The sequence below is a fragment of the Canis lupus genome, chromosome 10 (assembly GCF_048164855.1).
Source record: "Canis lupus baileyi chromosome 10, mCanLup2.hap1, whole genome shotgun sequence".
Lineage (NCBI taxonomy): Eukaryota > Metazoa > Chordata > Mammalia > Carnivora > Canidae > Canis > Canis lupus.
In genome coordinates this window covers 48,880,037-48,902,065 of record NC_132847.1, presented here as the reverse complement: position 1 = coordinate 48,902,065, position 22,029 = coordinate 48,880,037, and the positions used below count along the sequence as shown (strand labels likewise).

Below are 22,029 nucleotides of genomic sequence, written 5' to 3'. Positions count from 1 at the left end.
CCATGCATTAGATGAGAACATACAAGGACACTTAGCATATTTTCAGGAAACAACAAAGTAGGTAGAGATCAAATAATACAGTGACAAAATCAAGATTCAATATTAGAGTGAGAAACTGAAATGTGAAGATAAGAAAATGTAGACTTATACTTTTAAGCTCAAAAATAACTAACATAACATAAGTCTATGGAGGAAGAAAAAGTACTTGGCATGAGTTAATGTGAAAATTATCTGTGGCTGCAAATCTCCTAATGAGCTAAGGTGTGAGATGGCTGCTTACAATAGCTAGCCAAACTTAAAGTTTAAATAAAAGAATAATGTCCCTACAGTGAAACAGGCAGACCAACTTTGTGCTACACAATCAAACCTGGAGTATTTTGTACAATTCAACATGATTTAAATATACTGATAAGCCAGAGCAAATTAAGAGGAAGAAGAAGTAAGAGATAAAGTTAGTGAGAGACCTCAAAATACCTCAAATATGAGCTAAGGGTAGAAATTTCCATGTAGTTTACAAAAGAGCTGAATAAAAGAGGAGCCATGCAAGTTATTTTTCAAATATCTAAAGGATTTTTTTTGTCTGTTTTTTTTGAAAAATAGGTTAGTCTTACTCTGTCTTCTAAGAGCAGAAGTAGAGCCAGAAGTAGAAACAAGGGAAGCAGATTTTGAATTAACATAAGAAGAATAAGAGGAAAGTTAGGGCTGCATAAGAATAGTGTTTTGCCTTTAAAGACAAGGGCCTCCTCATCCATCATCAAAGCTATTGCAGCAGAAACAATGTATGTGGTATGTTAATGCAGGTATGAATTACCAAACAAAATTTCTTGGGTTATTATTTATTTATTTATTTGAGAGAGAGAGAGAGAAAAAAAGAGTTAGAGACAGAGGGCACACACATGTGAGGGGAGCTGGGAGGAGCAGAGGGAGAGAGAGAAAAATCTTAAGCAGGCATGATGCCTAGCAAAGAGCCCAATGAAGAGCTCCATCTCATAATCCTGAGATCATGACATGAGCTGAAATCAAGAGTTGGACACTTAACTGAGCCACCCATGTGCCCTCTCAGATTTTTTTAAATGGTAGATATGAAAGAAATAAATTTAAATTTATAAGGATAAATAACAAAAACCTCAATGATAATGGGTTATACTTTGTTGTATTTAGAACTATTCTGGTTTTCTAGTTTTTGAAATCCATGCAAAAGATTTCTGTAAGTTTATAATCAGTAGTATGTGAATAGCATGTCCCAGTCTCTTCTGTATAATGTAAGCCCCTTCTAGATATTGCAACCAACTCTTGATATCATTCTGGTTAGGTTTTGGTTTTTTTTGTTTTGTTTTGTTTTTTCTTTTTCTTTTTTTGTCAGTCAAGCTTTTTGAAAGTAGTTTATTCTCACTGACTCTGGACATCTTCCATTTACTCCTCACTCTCCTGGCTTCTGGCTTCTATCTCTATCACTACATTGAAATTACTCAAGAAAAGATCACCATAATTTCTATATGATTGCATTTGAGCTCTAGTCTTATGACTTTGAAACTACTAACCACTTACTACCTAAAGTTCCCTATCCCCTTGAATGCTCTGAGCATTCAAGGTATCTCTTACCATCAAAACTCCTGCTGGCTAAACTCAGAAACCAAATAGACTCAGAGGGTGAAGGACATTTTTTTTTCTGATTTTATCTATAATTCTCAGATTCCTTCATTTTTTCATGTATTATTCTACCTCTCTTTCTGTTTTCCATGTCCCAATCTCCAGGATTTTCTCTTGCTCTATTGTTACTTTCAAGACTTTACCTATTTTCATGGTTTTAAATACCACGCATATTCTTAGTATTGGCCCTTCCACTGAGCTTCTGTTTTACAAGTACAATTCACTGCTCACCTGACCCCCAGGGACTTCAAACTCAGGTTATCCAAAATTGAACACATCTCTCTCTCTCTCTCCTTCAAATCTATTATTGTGTGTTCTATCTTAATTATGGGTTTGATCATCAATCTAAACACCAATCCACAAAACTAATTGTAATCATAGCGTCCTCTCTTTTCCTCACACCCAGAAAATGACTGAATTATGCTAAATTTAAGCAAGTTCTAGTTAGGCTTCACATTAATGATTACAACCTTGTAAATGTTCTACCTATTTCTTGCTCTCCTTCTGGTCTTTCCACAAATCCAGCCTCATCTTCCCCCAATTAAACATATCATGCCAGAAATTAAAATGCATTAATAGTCCTCCTCATGTATAGATAACCAACATCAAGAGTAGAGTTAGAAAAGTCAAATGTCTAATTGGGTGGGATAGGAATAAAGTTAGTAAATATATATGTAAACTTTGTGTGAGGAATGACCACAGTGGCACAACAGAGAACATATGCCCTGAGTAGAAGTCTTCTCATCTCAGGAGATTACTGCCATGAGGAAATGAAGAACCTGTGCTGCTATAAAAGCACTGGCATCGGCCTCTAATACAAAACCTCAAATTTTTAATATTTATTTAATGTGGCCCCCCCCCAAAAGAGATTATCTGTAGAGCTTGCTCTTTGACACTCAATCTACAGAATCTCCTTTCTATCAAATCTCCTTATCTTCACATAGAAAGTCTTTTATATCCTAACACCTACCAACTTTAATTCCTGTCTCCAAATTCTCACAAAAACTTCTTTAATTTCTTTATACATAGCATGCTGGTTCATGCATTTGCAACTTTGCTCATGCTGCCACCACTCCCTAGAAACTTGCCAACTTTCTACACTTTGTTCACTCCATAAATTCTGTATAAACAAAATTTATTTTTTTATATCCCAAGGAAAGTTTTATAAAGTCTTCAAATTGGGATAAATCTTCTCCTCTGTTTCCTATGTCATAGTGTTCTTATTTCCAGTAGAGAACATAAAATGTGATTTTACCTGAGTATCTGCCTCACAATACTGGTGACACCCTTGAAGAAAAGGATCAGTTCCTAATCACGTTACAACCATCACCTGAAATGATGACGATGATAATGATGATGATTGATGATGATGATACAAAGGGTAGGGACACAACAAATATTTGTCAAATTCTTGAGCTGATTTGGATCTTTGATCTGTCCAAATTCCAACTGATTTTCATAGTTTCTATAGAAAGAAAATTCTGGTATCTTATATTTGCCTTTTCTTTGTCATAGTAAAATTCCATTCGGATTAGAAGGTTGTGTGTGCTGAAATAGCTTCAAAAATTCAAGTCAAATTCATTCCACTTGTCATCTCAAGGAAATGGAATTGATTCACCATTTGGCCCAGTAATACATCTTTTTTCTCATCTCTTCATCCTTTCCTTCCCTCTTCCTCACTTTAAAAAAATATATATTTTTGGATTCCTGGGTATGTTTTTGGTTTTGTTTGTGTTTTATTTATTTATTTATTTACTTACTTACTTACTTACTTATTTATTCATTTTTGAGAGAAAGAGAGAGAGAGAGAGAATTAGTGGGGGTTGGAGGGGCAGAGGGAGACAGAAAATCTCAAGCAGACTCCCCACTGAGCATAGGGCTGGATGCAGGCTCAATCTCATGACCCTGAGATCATGACCTGAACTGAAATTAAGAGTTAGCCACTTAAACAACTGAGCCACCCAGGTGCCCTGTTTATTTGTGTTTTATTTCCTCTCTGGCTTCTCTGACCAGTTAACCTCCTCCATTTTCAAATGACTTCTCGAGGTTCAATTCTTATAGTAATTCTTTGAATCATCTCTGGATTTCTCCAAAGGCAAATGTTTGTGCTGCTGTCTGTTTAGACTTCTGCAGAGCTTCTGCTCTATATGCTTGCATAAATCCAAATTTAACTTGTATGATAATAGGAAAAATTAACCTAACTCATTTAAGAATAGCATGTAGCATGTCACTATTCTACAGGGAATTTTAAAACTGTATTATGTACTTGAACTTTCCAGAAGGAAGGAGAAACACATATATTTTTTATTTACAAAGCCCAATCACTTGTGATTATTATGGCATGTTTTTGTTGTTTGAACTTGTATGCATTTCTATACTGAAAACAACTACAATGAAAAGCTACTAGAATAGTTTTCTGACCTTTCCCGGGCAATTTGATTTTTACTCTATGATTATAGTTATCATTATTCTTAAAATAGTTCAACTGAATTTTAAGCCAAAGTGTGTGCTGAATACTGTGTGTACTATCCCAATATATGTTTCAAAGTTGTTTTGGTAAGTCATTTGAATAGGAGAGTAGGAGATCGAGATAACTTCCTTATTTTTTACTGTTTTCAAGATAAAACAGTACTCTGCATCCTTATTTAATTGCATACTAATGCTGAAAAATTGACATTAATTCATTTTACACATGAATAAAAACATGCTGAGAATAATTAGTAATTCACCCAAGGTTATACATCTAGGAAATGGTCAAGCCAGGATTCTAAAATCAGTGCTATTACTATTACACTTGTATATCCAGCACCTATGAAGTATAGACCAAGGTGCAGAAGCACCTGAGGAAGACGAATAAACACAAAAGAAAAAAGAGAAGAGATATATATATTCTGGAAGCAATTAACAAAAAATGATGTCAAATATACCTCAAATGAACACTACTTCTCTCAGCTTTTTGTGTAAACATGTGCTTATTGAGTAGTAGTTGAGCCAGGATTCTGGAATAGAACTTGCTATAGAACAAAGGAGATATACAATGAAGGATTCATCCTAAAAACCCTGGAGAGTGGAAAGAATCAATAACTGAGAAAACAAATCATACTCAATTTCCAACCTCTATGATTAATAGAGTGCTTCTGATTGGGGTAGTGTCTCTCCTTTAGCAGTATCCTAACTTTCTCCCTTCGTACCAAGCACACTGTATGCTAATTTATTTGTTTACAAATAATCTTTCCCCTTTATACTGTGAGAATATCAAGAGTAAAGATAGTCTCCAAATATATATTCTCAGGGCTTAGCTGATAACTTATTATGTATCATGAACGAATATATAAATAAAAGAAGGGCAGATTTATTCAGTTAGTTTTATTATCAGTCTTCTCTACTTTGAAAGTCACTAAGAAACTCAAGTATCTCTATAACAAGAATTCAGAATTTAGTCATTGTTCACTGAAGTAAGATTAATTTTGAACTTTAAAACAGAAGCACAAAATAGATAAGGGTCTATCCAAACAATATGGTAGTCTTGTTAATGCCACGGGGATGAGTGAGTAAAGAACTATGAGGCAGATCTAATAATAAAATGATATTAAAGACTGTTTTAAAAGTATAAACATCCATAATTTCATTGTCTGAATATTGTTGACATTTCAGTAATAAAGGAGGACAAGCTCTTACCGTCATTATTAGTATTTCTTGATATTACTACTGATAACCCTTGATTGATTCTGTATAGTTAACAGAAACCATAAAACAAAATGTAGAAATTAAAATTAAAAGAAAATTTTCAAAAGGACATAAGCTATGGAAATAGTGAGAGTTTCTGATGTTGTTGAGAAACAATGGTATCCAATAAGTCACTGAGAGGGAAATCCAGCAAGAGGGTGTGATAAGAAGTTCTTAGCAGTAAGTGAGCTCCATAAAGGAATACCAAGAACCAAGCAATATAGATAAGACATGGAAGCAGAAACAACACACCAAAAGGCACCACTGCACACAGACAGACAACAGAAGGGAGATGACTTTGACATTTTGGGAGTGATGGTAAATACATAAAGATGCCCTACTTTCTTGAGAAACACAAGTGTGGGGCAGACTGTCAAGGTAAAACAGTATATAGCATATAGAACAGGAATGCCAAACAATGGCTCCACAAGTTGGTGAAGGCCCATTGCAAGAAACATACAACCACAAGCTCTATGCAGGACAACTGACAAGGTATCTGCCACACCTAAGATAATGTAAGGTATTTAAACCTTTCCCCCAAACAGACCTCCAGCCCTTGGCAATAAAAAGAGGCATCACTCCCAGGCCTAGGGCAGAGATTAGATTTGGTGATTAAGTAAACTGAAGTGTGAGAGTTGGGGGGAAAAAAAACTGGAAAAGGAAATAGAGCAAATTATTTCTGTGAGGCCTGCTTCCTCTCAAGAAAATTCTGGAGAAATCTGATCATACCTATCTGTACACACCAGTTTGACTACTTCTGATTAGTGAACCACAACATATTAATTTAATCAGAGATATAGTATGACTTTTTTTTCTGAAAACTTTTTCAGAAAAACTATCAAAATAGATAGTATGTTGTATTTGGAGACTGAGGACGTCAAGAAATATACTATTAAAGTCCTTTGAGGGCACCCCGTCTGGCTCAGCGGTTTAGCGCCGCCTTCAGCCCAGGGACTGATCCTGGAGACCCAGGATCCAGTCCCATGTTGGGCTCCCTGCGTGGAGCCTGCTTCTCCCTCTGCCTGTGTCTCTGCCGCGTGTGCTCTCTCTCTCTTTCTCTCTCTCTCTGTGTCTCTCATGAATAAATAAATAAAATCTTAAAAATAAAAAATAAAGTACTTTGAATTTTTATATTCTTTAAATTAGTGTATTAAAACAATATAAAAATAAGCACTTCCATTGTCTTTTTATTTTGAAATGTCATTTTTAAATCAATTTTATCAACTTTTTTCATAAAATTATATTTGGTAATAGATTTCTATCTTTAGGGACCTGAAAATATTAATGGAATGTAGAGTGACTCATTTCTGGGAAGAAATCCACTCCCCAAAGGATGTGGCTTATTACTTTACAGCAATCAAAGAAGTTAGCAAATGATAGATAAGAGATGTGTCCTTTGACCATTTCACTTATTTTTAGCAGGTCCCACTATCCCAAGAAGTTTTGAAGCAAATGCTGAACAAAACTAATATTTTTTTATTCTTCCAAATGCTTACATCCAGAAGAAAACTGATATTTGCCAGTGGACAGTATGGTTTCCTGAAATGATTACTAGAATGTATTTAAATTAACATTCACGATCTGAAACTTAGTATAAATTTCTAAATGGCATCTGTTTTAACTGCTGAGAAAGAAAAAAGGGTCATGGGAAAGAGAGTATCAGGGAATAAGGCCTGTCCTCTTAATTTTTAAAAAAAGTTTTCATAACTTTCTTAATATAAATGTTTTGAAAATGGCATGATTTGCTTACTCTTTTACATGTGAATGATCCAAATGACTTGATCTTTTCATATGCTGAAAATTTTAAATATATTTAAAATTATCAAAGTAATATGTCCTCTTGAATAGTGGACCAATATATATATATAAATAACCTCTCTTCCAACCCCTATATATTAATAACCAACTTCCAACCAAGTTTATAAAAACTTGGTACAAATCCACATGCATAAACATATCTGCATTTATTTTGGATAAAGATTGGATGTGTTGTTTGCTTTTACAAAGATTAGATTATACTATTTACAAATATACACTCTTATTTTTCCTACTTAACACCTAACAGGATTAACAATGTATCATGGAGTCTTTTTCTTTCTAAACTTGCTCTTTATTCTAGAAGTATTCATATAAAATGGTAGACATAAAAACAAAATTTATCTACTTTTCTGAAAATCTACTGAAATAGAAGAAAACATATCCTAAGAAATGTAGCCTCCTCATTGCCTCCACAAGTGATTTCAAGGAAAAAAAATATAAACTTCAAAAAAAAAAAAAAATCCAGGATTAAAGCACTATCTAGATGAATAACCTTTGCTATTATAATTTTTATTAATATTATTTTTTTTTAATTTTTATTTATTTATGATAGTCACAGAGAGAGAGAGAGGCAGAGACACAGGCAGAGGGAGAAGCAGGCTCCATGCACCGGGAGCCCGACGTGGGATTCGATCCCGGGTCTCCAGGATCGTGCCCTGGGCCAAAGGCAGGCGCCCAACCACTGCGCCACCCAGGGATCCCTTTATTAATATTATTATTAAAATTCATTTTTACAAAGTGTTTTCAATAATCCTATTCCTGTACTTACTACTTGTATGTATAATCTCATTTAGTAGTGCTTATAACATTTCTAATATTTAATAACTATTTTAATGTCCATTTTGGGGACAGATTAGCAATTTACCCACATGTTCCCAAAACTAGAATACAGGAAAGACCCATATCAAATGCAAAAATATGCATCCCTGCACCTCAAATATCCCAGTAAGAAATGGTAAAAGCTTAAATAAAAACTGTAGAAAAAGGAGAAAAGAGGAAAATCCATAATTTAAAAATTTTTTTTATCATTCTTCTATAGTATTATGTTCATTTGTCAATAAACATTATTTACAGCATTTTCACATCCTGGTGTATTTAGAAACTCTGTCACTCTAACACATTTTCTAGATTATTATGCCATAACCATACTTCTTTTCAGAAGCCCATGAAATTCATCTGTGAAACAATAAAAGATCTTTTCATTGACCTCTACTTAACCAATTGACCAGTATAATTGACAGTACTGACCCTTAATATACTGAATGTGCATTATGTAAATAAACCACTTTCAGGTAGTGGCATCTTACTTTATTAAGTTAAAGGCTATGTAAACTGATAAAATATGGATGGGGTCATCCTCCAAACATATGCCCTGGCTCTCCAAATATATTGATATTGGTAGGCATATGCGCATATATTTAAGTTAAACTGAAAGAAATGATTGTCTCTTATTTCACCAATTTTATGTTTCTTTTTTTTTTTAACATTTTATTTATTTATTCATGAGAGACACAGGGAGAGAGAGAGGGGGGCAGAAACACAGGCAGAGGGAGAAGCAGGCTCCATGCAGGGAGCTGGACGCAGGACTCGATCCTGGGTCTCCAGGATCAGGCCCTGGGCTAAAGGCGGTGCTAAACCGCTGAGCCACCAGAGCTGCCCCCAATTTTCTGTTTCAATTGACTTTTTGATTAGCCAGTCATCTATTAACCCAGATTGCATCAAATATGAAGGCTTCTAAAGAAATATATTTAACCCTCACAAGAAATACATAGTCAAAGTAGGTGGCTTTCAATGTGGTACTACAAAGTACCTGACTTTTCATGTCTTAAAAGTAATTTCATTTCTTTAACAGAAATGACAAATATATATATACAAGAATACTGAAGAGAGGAATTAATAGACCTAGAGATCCTGAGAATTAATGCCTGCTATCAACTTTTTTTTTAATTTTTTCTTGCCTACAGAAGAAGAGTATCTCTTTCAAAAGTCCCAGAGTACTTCTGGCTCTCTCACCATATCCTGAGTTGGGAATTGGGCGACATAAGTTGCACATTTGCTTCCTTGGCTCATTGATGACACTTGACCAAAACAACCAATTCCATGGGCCTTCTAATTAACATTATTTCAATTACACTCAAATGTCAGAAATATGGCATAGTCTATCTTCTTACACCTGGATCCCATTTTGATTCATTCCAGAGAAAATTCTTAGTAATTGTGATGTAAAAACATGCCAGAGGAGCACTTAGGTGGCGCACTTGGCTAAGCGTGACTCTTGGTTTTGGCTCAGGCCATGATCTTGGGGTCCTGTGATCGAGCCCCCTATCAGGCTCCATACCCAGTAGGGAGTCTGTTTGAGATTCTCTCTTTCTCTCCTCTGCCCCTCCCCCTGCCTCCAAAAAGTACATGAATCTTTAAAATAAAATACATATATGCCAGAGGTTATATCACCCAGGACTAGCAATGGAAGTATTGTGATCATTTGGCTAGTGAGTTGTCTAATTACACAAAATCATCCTTAGGACACATTTACTAGGAATATTTCTGCTTTTGTGGGGTTTTCAAATACGCTGGTCCTGAGAAAGGTATTCAAGTACAGTTGGTTTATTTGGAATGTAATTCCAGGAAATATAGACAAGATAGGGGAAATGAGATGAAGGAGAAAACAGCCAAAAAGGAAAAAAAAGTGCATAAATCAAGTTACCACTTAGGGAAACAGTAGCTCAGTTAGCTCGTTTGCTAACTGGTCCCCATAACACAGAGGGCAAAGAGAGACTGAACAGAGAGGTAGACCACTCCAGATTAGTAAGTGGACATTGTAGTAGGACAGGAATTTACTTACAAAGTATGTCTTGGGTGGCCACAAAATGAGCAGATCTCCACACCAGGTCACCAAAAGTTTATACAGAGGCCTTAACTGGGTTCACTCATGTATACCATCCAAATGATCTCAACACATTATTCTCTCAAGGCTATGTCCCTGAAAATGACTCTCACTGTGGGAAGGGTGAGGAGAAAATTCCAAGGATAGAGGAGAAGGTGAAAACATTAAGGATAGGAAAGGGTGAAGAAAACATTCCAAGGATAGAGGAGAAGGTGGGGAGGCTCCCATTGCCCAGCTTGTGGGTCAACATGCCGTCTCCATGACCTCCCCCAACAACTGGGGAATTCTGGGAATCACTATCCAGCATTTGCTTCAGAGTGATGTCATTAGGAAGGAGAGAAAGCTGGGATATTTTTATATACCAATTGCCATTAGCTGAGGACCCCAGGAAGGAGAAGAGGCATTAACCTTCTGACACTGCCAATGACCAGGTAAGCTAAGAAGGCTCTGAGAGCCAAACTCTTTAGGAAAAAAAGAAAAACAAGCACTGGGAGTTGGAAATCAGGCTTCTGTGCACTCATATGGAAAGGGCACTAATAAAATCTGCTCTACTGTGCTTTATCTCCTGGTTATCTCCTGGCAGATGTTAACTAGGCAGTTTTTCCCATCAGCTGCTTCAATTTATAGGTTTTCCTTCTCAAAGATACATATTCTAAACCCTCTAATCTTCATCTTAAATATTAGTGCTGCTTAATATCATGAACCATAAATTCAGCAGCAGCAAAATGAGCATCCTGCTCATTGGCTTTACATATGTTTTATAGGAAATATGTTTTTATTTTTAATTATGCTCTTCTATGAAGTGTTTCATGTAATTTAGCATGAATTTTGATTACATGATGTCTCATGGGACAGACAAAAAGAAATATAGAGAGAAAAGCATACATTACAATTAGAGCACTTCATTAGCAAGTTAAATGTGAAAGAAGATGAAATGCAGGAACTGCATTACCAACAAAAAAATAATAACACTGGTACTATACATGAGTCAAACATTGTCTTTGGACTCTAGCTCACATTTAAAACAAAAATGCTATCAATTAAGAAGCAATAGTTGAGTTGAATGTCATTAATATAATTGAAAAAGTAATTAAAATCTTCTTACAAATAAAATACTAAACAAGATCATTTTATCTATGTGATCTAAGAACAAATATATTCAAACTTATATACAATTTTCCAGAATATTTAAAAGGAGGAAAAACACTCCAATATATTTTATGATGCTGCTATCCTAACCTTAAAAAAATAGAAGCAGATGGAGAAAGATGAGGAAAAAAATAGCCCAGTGTATCTGCAAAACATACACTTATGACTGTAGATGAAAGAAAAATTAAAGATATTAGAAAACAACATATATCACAAAATTATCCCAAAATATACCAGATAATATTTGGCTAAAATATGGCCTTTAGGCAACATTCTTAACAAACTATCAATGTAAGGGAATACTTTAATCTGAAAAAAGGAATTGATATAAAACCCACAGCAGTCATCACACTAAATGTGAAAAGTTTATATTCCCTTTAAGACCAAAGTAAGACAAAGATAATTTCACTGATACTTTTAAACACTGTACTGAAAGTCCTGGTTAGGGAATAAAGATAGGGAAAGAAAACAAAAGGTATAAGGAATAAAAATGGGGAAAAATCAGTATTTGCAAAGGAAATTATTGCCTACATAGAAAATTGAAAAGGATCTATAGATAAGTATTAGGACTCATAAGATAATTTACCAAGTTTTTATTTTCAATAAGTATTTTAAATTATTTCATTTCTATGCATCAGCAAAGAATATGTAATATACGTAATTAAAATAGAAGAAGCCATCTAAAATTACAACAAAACTTTAAATACACAGAAATAAATATAATTGAAGAAATGCATAAAATTTGTGGAAAAACAAGCTATATTGAAAGACACTTAAAATATATAGAAAACACTTAAATATATAGAAAATATACCATGTTCATAAAAATGTTAATATTGTTTGGATACCAATAATCTGTATAGTATGCAGTAATTACAATAAAATTCTGATCAAAATGCTGGAACAGTTATATTTGTTTTAGACTTAATGGTTTTAAGTTTTTTTTTTTAATTTTCATACAAAAGAATAAGAGCAAGGAAGAGTCAGAACATGTCCAAAGAATAAAAAGACACACCTTCCAATGACATAAAAAGTTTTATTTTAAATCTACTGTAAGTAAATAAAACAATTAGATATAAGGAAAGTGGAAATAGATAAATAAAACAATAAAACAATGTATGGAAACTTGACACCTTAACAAAAATTCCAAAATATTTGAAAAGCAAAATATAATAAGAAATGTTTACAAATTTTTAGAAGACAAAATAGGAGAATATCCGTATGACCTTCAAATAAGAAAGGAACTTTTTCAGATTGTTCGAAGTATAATTGACAAAAAAAATAATACATTTAATGTGTACAACTTGATAATTTGAAATATTTCACAATGACTTCATTAAACCATCTATCCCTATATATTTATTTTATTTTTTTAGTGAAAACCCTTGAAGTATGTCTTCCTAACAAATTTCAATTATACATTCCAATAATATCACCTATAATCATATATTAACTCCTTAGATCTTAACCATTTATAACTAGAAGTTTCTATCCTTTACCAACCTTTCGCTATTTCCTCCAATCCTCAGCCTCTGACAACCATAATTCTACTGTGTTTCCATGAGTTTGACTTTTGGGGAGGTGATTGGAGATTCCACTTATGTGATTCATGCAGTATTTGTTTTTCACTGTCTGGTTTTTTTCACTTAGCATAATGCCTTCCAGGTTTATTCATACCACAAATAACAGGATTTCTTCTTTCTTTTTTTTAATTTAATTTAATTTTATTTTATTTATTTATGATAGGCACACACAGAGAGAGAGAGAGAGAGAGAGAGAGAGAGAGAGAGACATAGGCAGAGGGAGAAGCAGGCTCCATGCACCGGGAGCCCGATGTGGGATTCGATCCCGGGTCTCCAGGATCGTGCCCGGGGCCAAAGGCAGGCGCCAAACCGCTGCGCCACCCAGGGATCCCTAATGATTATATTTTTATTGGATATTTACCCAGAAGTGGCATTTTTGGATGATATAGTAGTTCTATCTTTAATTTCTTGAGGAACCTCCATACTGTTTTTCATAATGGCTGTACCGACTTACATGAGCTTGGAAATATTCCCCCTTCTTCAATATTTTGGGAGAGTTTGGGAAGCAATGACATTAATTCTTTGAACATATGTAGAATTCAGTGAAGCCATCTGGTCCTGGACTTTTCTTTTTTAGGAAACTTTTGATTATTGATTTTCTACTCATTATTGATCTGTTTAAATTCTCTATTTCGTCATGATTTGCTCTTGCTAGGTTGTGCGTTGCTAGAAATTTATTCATTTATTCTAGTTTATCTAATTTTTTAGTATATAATTGCTCCCGGTAGTTTTTTATAATCGTTATAATTTCTGTGTTATTAGTTGTAAATCTCCTCCTTATTTCTGATTTTACTTATTCGAGCCTCTTTTTTCTTAGTTAGTCTAGCTCAAGATTTATCAGTTTCACCTTCCAAAAAAATAGCTTTTGGTTTCATTGTTCTTTTTTTATTGTCCTTCTAGTTTCTAGTCTATTAGCTTCTGTTCTGATCTTTATTATTTCCTTTCTTCTACTAACTTTGACCTTAGCTTGCTCTTTTTTAATTTTCTTGATGTATAAAATTAGGTTGCTTATTTGACATCTTTCTTTTTTTCTTAATGCAGCTGGTTTTCACTATAAACTTCCCTCTGGCACACCGTCTCTGGGCTGATCCCTGTGGACAGTCTGAGGGCAGCCCACCCGCAGCCTGCGCGCCCCGCACCGCCTCCCGGGGAAGCCTGAGCCCGCCGTGCAGCTTTCTCCCTTTGTCTCATAACCATGTCCACCAGCGAGAATGCTAATTCCCCAGCTGCCCGCCTTAACAGATTCAAGAACAAGGGGAAAGACAGTACGGAAATGAGGCGGCGCCGAATAGAAGTTAATGTGGAGCTGAGGAAAGCGAAGGAGGACCAGATGCTGAAAAGGAGAAATATAAGCTCATTTCCTGATGATGCTACCTCTCCACGGCAGGAGAACCGCCAACAACCAGGGCACTGTAGATTGGTCTGTTGATGACATGGTCAAAGGCATAAATAGCAACAATTTGGAAAGCCAGCTCCAGGCTACTCAAGCTGCTAGGAAACTACTTTCTAGGGGAAAACAGCCCCCCATAGACAACGTAATCCGGGCTGGTTTGATTCCAAAAATTTTGTCCTTCTTGGGCAGAACTGATTGTAGTCCTATTCAGTTCGAATCTGCTTGGGACCTCTCTAACATTGCTTCTGGAACATCAGAACAGACCAAGGCTGTGGTTGATGGAGGTGCTATCCCAGCATTCATTTCTCTGTTGGCATCTTCCCACGCCCACATCAGTGAACAAGCTGTATGGGCTCTAGGAAACACTGCAAGTGATGGTTCAGTTTTTCGAGACTTGGTTATCAAGTATGGTGCAGCTGACCCACTGTTGGCTCTCCTTGCAGTTCCTGATAAGTCATCTTTAGCATGTGGTTATTTATGTAACCTTACTTGGGCACTCTCAAACCTTTGTCACAACAAGAATCCAGCACCCCCATTAGATGCTGTTGAGCAGATTCTTCCTACCTTAGTTCGTCTCCTACATCATGATGATCCAGATGTATTAGCAGATACATGCTGGGCCATTCCCTACCTTATGAATGGATTGAAATGGTTGTGAAAACAGGAGTTGTGCCCCAACTTGTGAAACTTCTAGGACCTACTGAATTACCCATTGCGACTCCTACGCTAAGAGCCATAGGAAATATTGTCACTGGGACAGATGAACAGACTCAGGTTATAATAGATGCCGGAGCACTTGCTGTCTTTCCCAGCCTGCTAACGAACCCCAAAACTAATATTCAGAAGGAAGCTATATGGACAATGTCAAACATCACAGCTGGTCGCCAGGACCAGATACAGCAAGTTGTGAATCACGGATTAGTCCCATTCCTCGTTGATGTTCTCTCTAAGGCAGACTTTAAGACACAATGGAAGCTGTATGGGCTGTGACCAACTATACAAGTGGTGGAACAATTGAACAGATTGCATACCTCGTTCATTGTGGCATAATAGAACCATTGATGAACCTCTTAACTGCAAAAGATACCAAAATTATTCTGGTTATTCTGGATGCCATTTCAAACATCTTTCAGGCTGCTGAGAAACTAGGTGAAACTGAGAAACTTAGTATAATGATTGAAGATTGTGGGGGTTTGGACAAAATTGAAGCTCTACAAAACCATGAAAATGAGTCTGTGTACAAAGCTTCATTAAACTTGATTGAGAAGTATTCTCTGTAGAGGAAGAGGAAGACCAGAATGTTGTGCCTGAAACTACCTCTGAAGGCTATACATTTCAAGTTCAGGATGGCACTCCAGGGACCTTTAACTTTTAGACTGTACAGCTGAGACAAAGTTGTTTGTTGAGTACTGTTTGGTAGTTATTTGTCTTACTTTCTCTACTAACAACTCTTTTTAAATGTGCTTTGTTATTGTAGCACTTTTTACAACGAAACTATACTTGACCAGTTCTGAACTGTACAAACTGTATGAAGCTCCTCTCAGCGGGTTGTTGATTTCTATGTGGGATCTTCTATCTTACAGTGTCCTGTAAATAAAGATTAAATTCCACCCTTTTCTTTACAAATAAATAAATAAACTTCCCTCTAATAACTATTTTTGCTGTATCTCATAAGTTTTCCTATTTATTTTTTTTATTTTTTCAGGATATTTTTTTATCTTTTTTTATTTCTTCTTTAACTCATTAGTTGTTTATCAGTGTGCTAACTAGCCTCCACATATTTGTGATTTTCTAATTTTCCTCTTGTAATTGATTTCTGGCTTTCATACATTGTTGTTGGAAAACATGCTTCATGTGATTTCAATCTTAAGTTTCTTATCATTTGGTTTGCAGCCTAACATATTATCTAGTCTGGAGAATGTCCCGTGTGTATTCTAATGCTATTGGTTGCAATGTTCTGTATAATATGCCTGTTAGGTTCATCTGGTCTAATGTGTATTTGAGTCCAGTGTTTTCTTATTGATTTTCCATCTGAATGATTGATCCATTGTTTAAAATGGGATATTGAAGTCCCTGTATACAAGTCATGGACCAGGATAAAATATTTGCAACTCATTAACTGAGATTAACATACTACACAGAACATTTTTAAAAATTAAAATTTTTTTAAAATTAAAAGGTAAACAACCAAGTTAGAAAACTGGGGAAAAATATCAACAAGTCCATACGAACACAAATACACAAATAACATTGAGGGATGCTCAATGACATTATTAGAGAAATAGAAATGAAAACCACAATGACACACGATTTTAAACCCACTAAATTGGCATAGATTAAACTACATCAGTTGCTGATGTAGGTGTACAGGATTTGGAATTACTTTGTATTGCCGATAGAAGTGTAAATTGGTTACTACCACTTGGTTAAAAAGTTTTGTACTTTCTCATAAAGCTAAAAAAATGCTTGCCCAGTGTCCCCATCATTCTACATCTGGACATATATCCTAGATAAACTATTGTACATATAAATCAGACATACTTCTGGATAAATATATTCTTACATAAGTACATCAAGAATGCTCATGAGCATGTAATGTCTTTCCATTTCTTTTGTCATCTTCAATTTCTTTCATCAAAGTTTTATATTATTTAGAGTAAATCTTTCACCTCTTTGGTTGGGTTTATTCCTAAGTATCTTATTGTTTTCAGTGCAATTGTAAATGGAACTATTTCCTTAATTTCTCTTTCTGCTGCTTGATTATTGATGTATAGAAATGCAACAGATTTTTGTACAGTGATTTTGTATCCTTTGACTTTAATGAATTCAGTTATCAATTCTAGCAGCTTTTTGGTGGAATTGTTCAGGTTTTCTATATAGCATATCATGTCATCTGCAAATAGTGAAAGTTTGACTTTTTCTTTACCAATTTGCATGCCTTTCATTTCTTTTTGTTGTCTGATTGCTGTAGCCAGGACGTCCAGGACTATGGTAAGTACCAGTGGTGAGAGTGGACATCCTTGTCTTATTCCTGACCATAGAGGAAAAGTTCTCCACTATGAGTTTTTTTCATAGATGGCTTTATTATGTTCAGATATATTCCCTCTAAACCTACTTTATTGAGGGTTTTTATGGATGTGGAGTGTTGTATGTTGTCAAATAATTTTTCTGAATCTATTGAAATGATCACATGGTTCTTATCCTTTGTTTTATTAATTTGGTGTATCATGTTGATTGATTTGCAAATTTTGAACCACCCTTGCAACCCTAAATAAATTTCACTGATTGTGGTGAATGATTTTCTTAATGTATTTTTGCATTCTAATAATAGCAATATTTGCTAGTATTTTATTAAGAAGATTTGCTTCCATGTTCGTCAGGGATTTTGGTCCATAATTTGCTTTTTTAGTGGAGTTCTTATCTGGTTTTGGTATCAGGATAATGGAGCCTCATAGAATGAATGTGGAAGTTTTCCTTCTATTTTTTTTTAATAGTTTGAGAAGCATAGGTTTTAACTCTTCCTTAAATATTTGATAGAATTTACCTGTGAAGCCATCTAGCCCTGAACTTTTGTTTGTTGGTTGTTTTTTGGTTACTGATTCAGTTTCTTTGCTGGTTATTGGTCTGTTCAAGTTTTCCATTTCTTCCTGTTCCAGTTTTGGTAGCTTATATGTTTCTAGGAATTCATCCATTTCTTCCACATTGTCCAATTTATTGGCACATAGTTTTTCATAATATTCTCTTATAATTATTTGTACTTTATGGTCATGGATTGAAAGAAACAAACATTGTTAAAATGTCTATACTGCCTTAAGCAATCTACGCATTTAATCCAATCCCTATTAAAACACTAACAGCATTTTTCACAGAGCTGGAACAAACAATCCTAAAATTTGTATGAAACCATTAAAGACTCCAAATAGCCAAAGCAATCCTGAAAAAGAAAAGAAAAGCTGGAGGCATCACAATTCTGGACTTCAAGTTATAATACAAAGCTGTAGGGATCAAAACAGTATGGTATTGGCACAATAATAGACACATAGATCATAGAATGGAATAAAAACCCAGAAATAAACCTATGCAGTCAATTAACCTTTAACAAAGCAGGAAAGAATATCCAATGGGAAAAAGAAAATCTCTTCAACAAATGGTGCTGGGAACGCTGGATGGCAAAATGTAAAAGAATGAAACTAGACCACCTTCTTATACCACACTCAAAAATAATTCAAAATGAATTAGAGACCTAAATGTGAGACCTGATACCATAAAAATCTGAGAGAATAACACAGGCAGGTACTTCTTTGACAGTCATAGGAACTTCTTTCTAGATAGGTCTCCTGAGGCAAGGGAAACAAAAGCAGAAATAAACTATTGGGACTTCATCAAAATAAAAGCCTCCAGCACAGCAAAGGAAACAATCAACAAAACTAAAAGACAGCCACCAGAATGGGAGAAGATATTTGCAAATGACATAGCTGATAAAGGGTTAATATCCAAAATCTATTAAGAACTTACACAATTCAACACCAAAAATCAAATAATTGAATCCAAAAATGGGTGGAAGACATGAATAGACATTTTCCCAGAGAAGACATACAGATGGCCAACAAACAATGAAAAGATGCTCAACATCACTGATCAGAGAAATGCAAATCAAAATGACAATGACAGTGAGATATCATCTCAAATCTGTTATAATGGCTACAATCAACAATACAAGAAACAACAGATGCTGGTGAGGATGTGAAGAAAGGGGAACCCTCTTGTACTGTTGGTAGGAATGCAAACTGGTGCAGCCATCTGAAAAAGGTATGGAGATTCCTCAAAGAATTAAAAGTAGAACTACCCTAAGATCCAGCAGTTGCACACATAGGTATTTACCCAAAGCATATAAAAACACTAATTCAAAATGATACATGTGGGGATGCCTAGGTGGCTCAGGGTTTGGGTGCCTGCCTTCGGCTCAGGTCGTGATCCTGGGATCCCAGGATCAAGTCTCGCATAAAGCTCCCTGCAAGCAGCCTCCTTCTCCCTCTGCCTGTGTCTCTGCCCCTCTCTCTCAGTCTGTGTATCTCATGGATAAATAAATAAATCTTTTTTTTAAAAAAATGATACATGTGCCTTGATGTTTATAGCAGCATTATTTACCATAGCCAAATTATGGAAATAGCCCAAGTGTCCATTGACGGACAACTCAGCCATAAAACAGAATGAAATCTTGCCATTTGCAACAACATGGATGGAGCTAGAGAATAGTATGCTAAGTGAAAAAGGTCAATCAGAGAAAGACAAATACCATATGATTTCCCTTATATGTGAAATTTGTGAAACAAAACAGGTGAGCAAAGGAAATAGAGAGAGGCAAACCAAGAAACAGACTCAATGGAACAAACAGTTGGATACCAGTGGGGAGGTGGGTGGGGGAATGGGTGAAAATGGTAATGGGGATTAAGGAGTACACATTTTGTGATGAGTATCAGTTATGTGTGGAAGTGTTGAATCACCATATTTTATACCCGAAACTAATATTATGTTAACCAACTGGAATCTAAATAAAAACTTAAAGAAAAAGAATGCTCACAAAAACACAATAGGAAAAATTAAAAACATCAAATTCATATCTATAGAATAGTGGATAAATAAAATGGACTATATTTATAAATTGAAATACTTTATGATATATTAATGAATCAACATGGATGAATCTCAGAAATATAATCTTTATAAAAAAGAGAGAAAGTCTAGAAGAATATACAAACGTGGATCCATTAATACATGTTTAAACACCTGAAAAAACTAAACAGCATATTGATGAAGGTATAATCATATTAAACAATTTTTTAAATACGAATAAATGCAAAATTCACAATAGTGGTCTATTCTCTAAGGATGGGGGTTGTGATGGACTTCACAAAGATTATCTCAAAAGGCTTCAACGGAACTGGTAAGTCTGTTTCTTAAAATTGGTATACCAATGTTCCTTTGTTTTCTGTTACCTTACATGTATGTTATAAATTTTATTTCAATATTTATTAAAAGATTAAAAATATAGCCAAGGTAATTGCAGTATTTCTTCCTTCACTATAAGAACAAATATAATTTGTCTTACCTTTAAAAACAAACATTTTAGAATACTCTTAAGTGCCATGAAATCAATGTTATGGCAGCATAGAGCCTTTCAAGAATTATTTCTTTTAAATGTTATAACAGGTTTGCCTACCCACAGAAAAAGCAAAAGAGACTACCAAATAATATTTTGAGTTCAGTAATTCTCTGTAGTAATATCTGGAAGCTAGAGGTATCTACGATTTTCGTCTACTATAATAATATTGATCTCTAGCCATTAAATGAGGGAAAGTAGTATATTAAGTGACCTAAAATAGGTAGTCTTAAGTGTAGTTATCTCTAGTGCAGTGATATATTGGAAACAAAGACACAGTTAACGTTACCATAATAAAATGTTCCTTGGCAGTAAAATCTTAAAAGCATTGTAGAACTGTAGACAAAAATAATGTTGCTTTCTAAAGAAATGAAGGACAGCCAAGAATAGAAAGAACTTTGAGAGGTCAAGCAAACCTATAGCCTAATACCACCAAAACATTTAGCTTCAATTCTCTTCAGCATTATTAGATATAGACAATACCTTATTTAATTTGATGTCCTAGAATTTTATACTTTATAGCCAAAGGTCATCTTTTAAAATTTTTATTACAGAAAATTTTAAACTTACATAATAGTGAAAGGAAATAGCATTTTGAATCCACATATACTCATCACCCGAGTTTAACAATTATCAAGGCATGACCAGTTCTTATTTTCTCCATAATGTCACACATTCACACACCATCCTGTTATTTTGAAACTAATGTCAGACAACATTACCTCATCCATAGCATTTTAGTATATATGTATAAAACACAATAATTACCCTTTACAACACAACTTTTGCACATAGAAAAAAAGCTCTCCTTTGTCTTTAAAAGATGAAGAGCCAGTCAAAGCGTTTTTTCTCTGCCCATCTGATTGCTCAGATTCCAATCTGAGACGTATTTCCTGTTAATAAGGATAATTCACTATCCGTAGTACTATGGTTAAAATATTCTGACACAAGTAATTCAGAGGGATGAGGGTTTCTCATCTCTTTCTTCACAGCTCAGTCACTCATCAGGAAATGCATCTTTATGGATTTGGAAAGAACTGAGAGATATTATTACCAATGGTCCTATTATTATGTGAAGGATTCTTCCCTGAGATTCTTCCCCTGTTTCAACTGACACTGAAACACTGTGAACTCTTCGGAAGACAAATGTCAAGGAAATAAATGTTATGCATTGCTAATTAAAAAAAATATATATCTTCATCACACCCTCCTCCGTAATTAAAAAAATAATTCCTAATATCACCAAATACATAGGCAATATACACATTTAATTGATCATCCTATAATTCTTTTAATCTTTATAACATATTTGATAAAATTGAAATCTAAACAAGAGGTACACATCTGGATTGGTTGATTTATTTCTTAAGTCTTCTGTAATTTACAGTTATCGGTGTTTTTTTCTTCTTACAATTTATTTTGAAAAAAAAATCAAAGTTTTATTTTATTTTGTTTTTTGGCTTTTAGTATTCCATACATGCCCCACAACCTGGATGTACTGTTTGCACTCCCATGACATCATTCAACATGTTCATCTCTCTCCTATATTTATCATAAGTTCATAATTAGATCTAGTATTTGCAAGACTATTTCACAGGAGGTACATTGTACTTCCTTTAGGAGGTACCAAATATCAGTTTCCCCCTATGATGTCAGTGGTGATTAG

General features: G+C 34.7%; 1 long non-coding RNA gene and 1 pseudogene across 1 annotated transcript in view; one reads left to right on the top strand and one right to left on the bottom strand.

Annotated features, from left to right (window-relative positions):
• The window catches only part of LOC140641563 (importin subunit alpha-1 pseudogene), a 291,311-nt pseudogene extending 275,492 nt beyond the window's left edge, over nucleotides 1-15,819 (top strand).
• LOC140641564 (uncharacterized) overlaps nucleotides 1-22,029 on the bottom strand; it is a 518,379-nt gene that overhangs the window by 393,704 nt on the left and 102,646 nt on the right. The window lies entirely within an intron of this gene.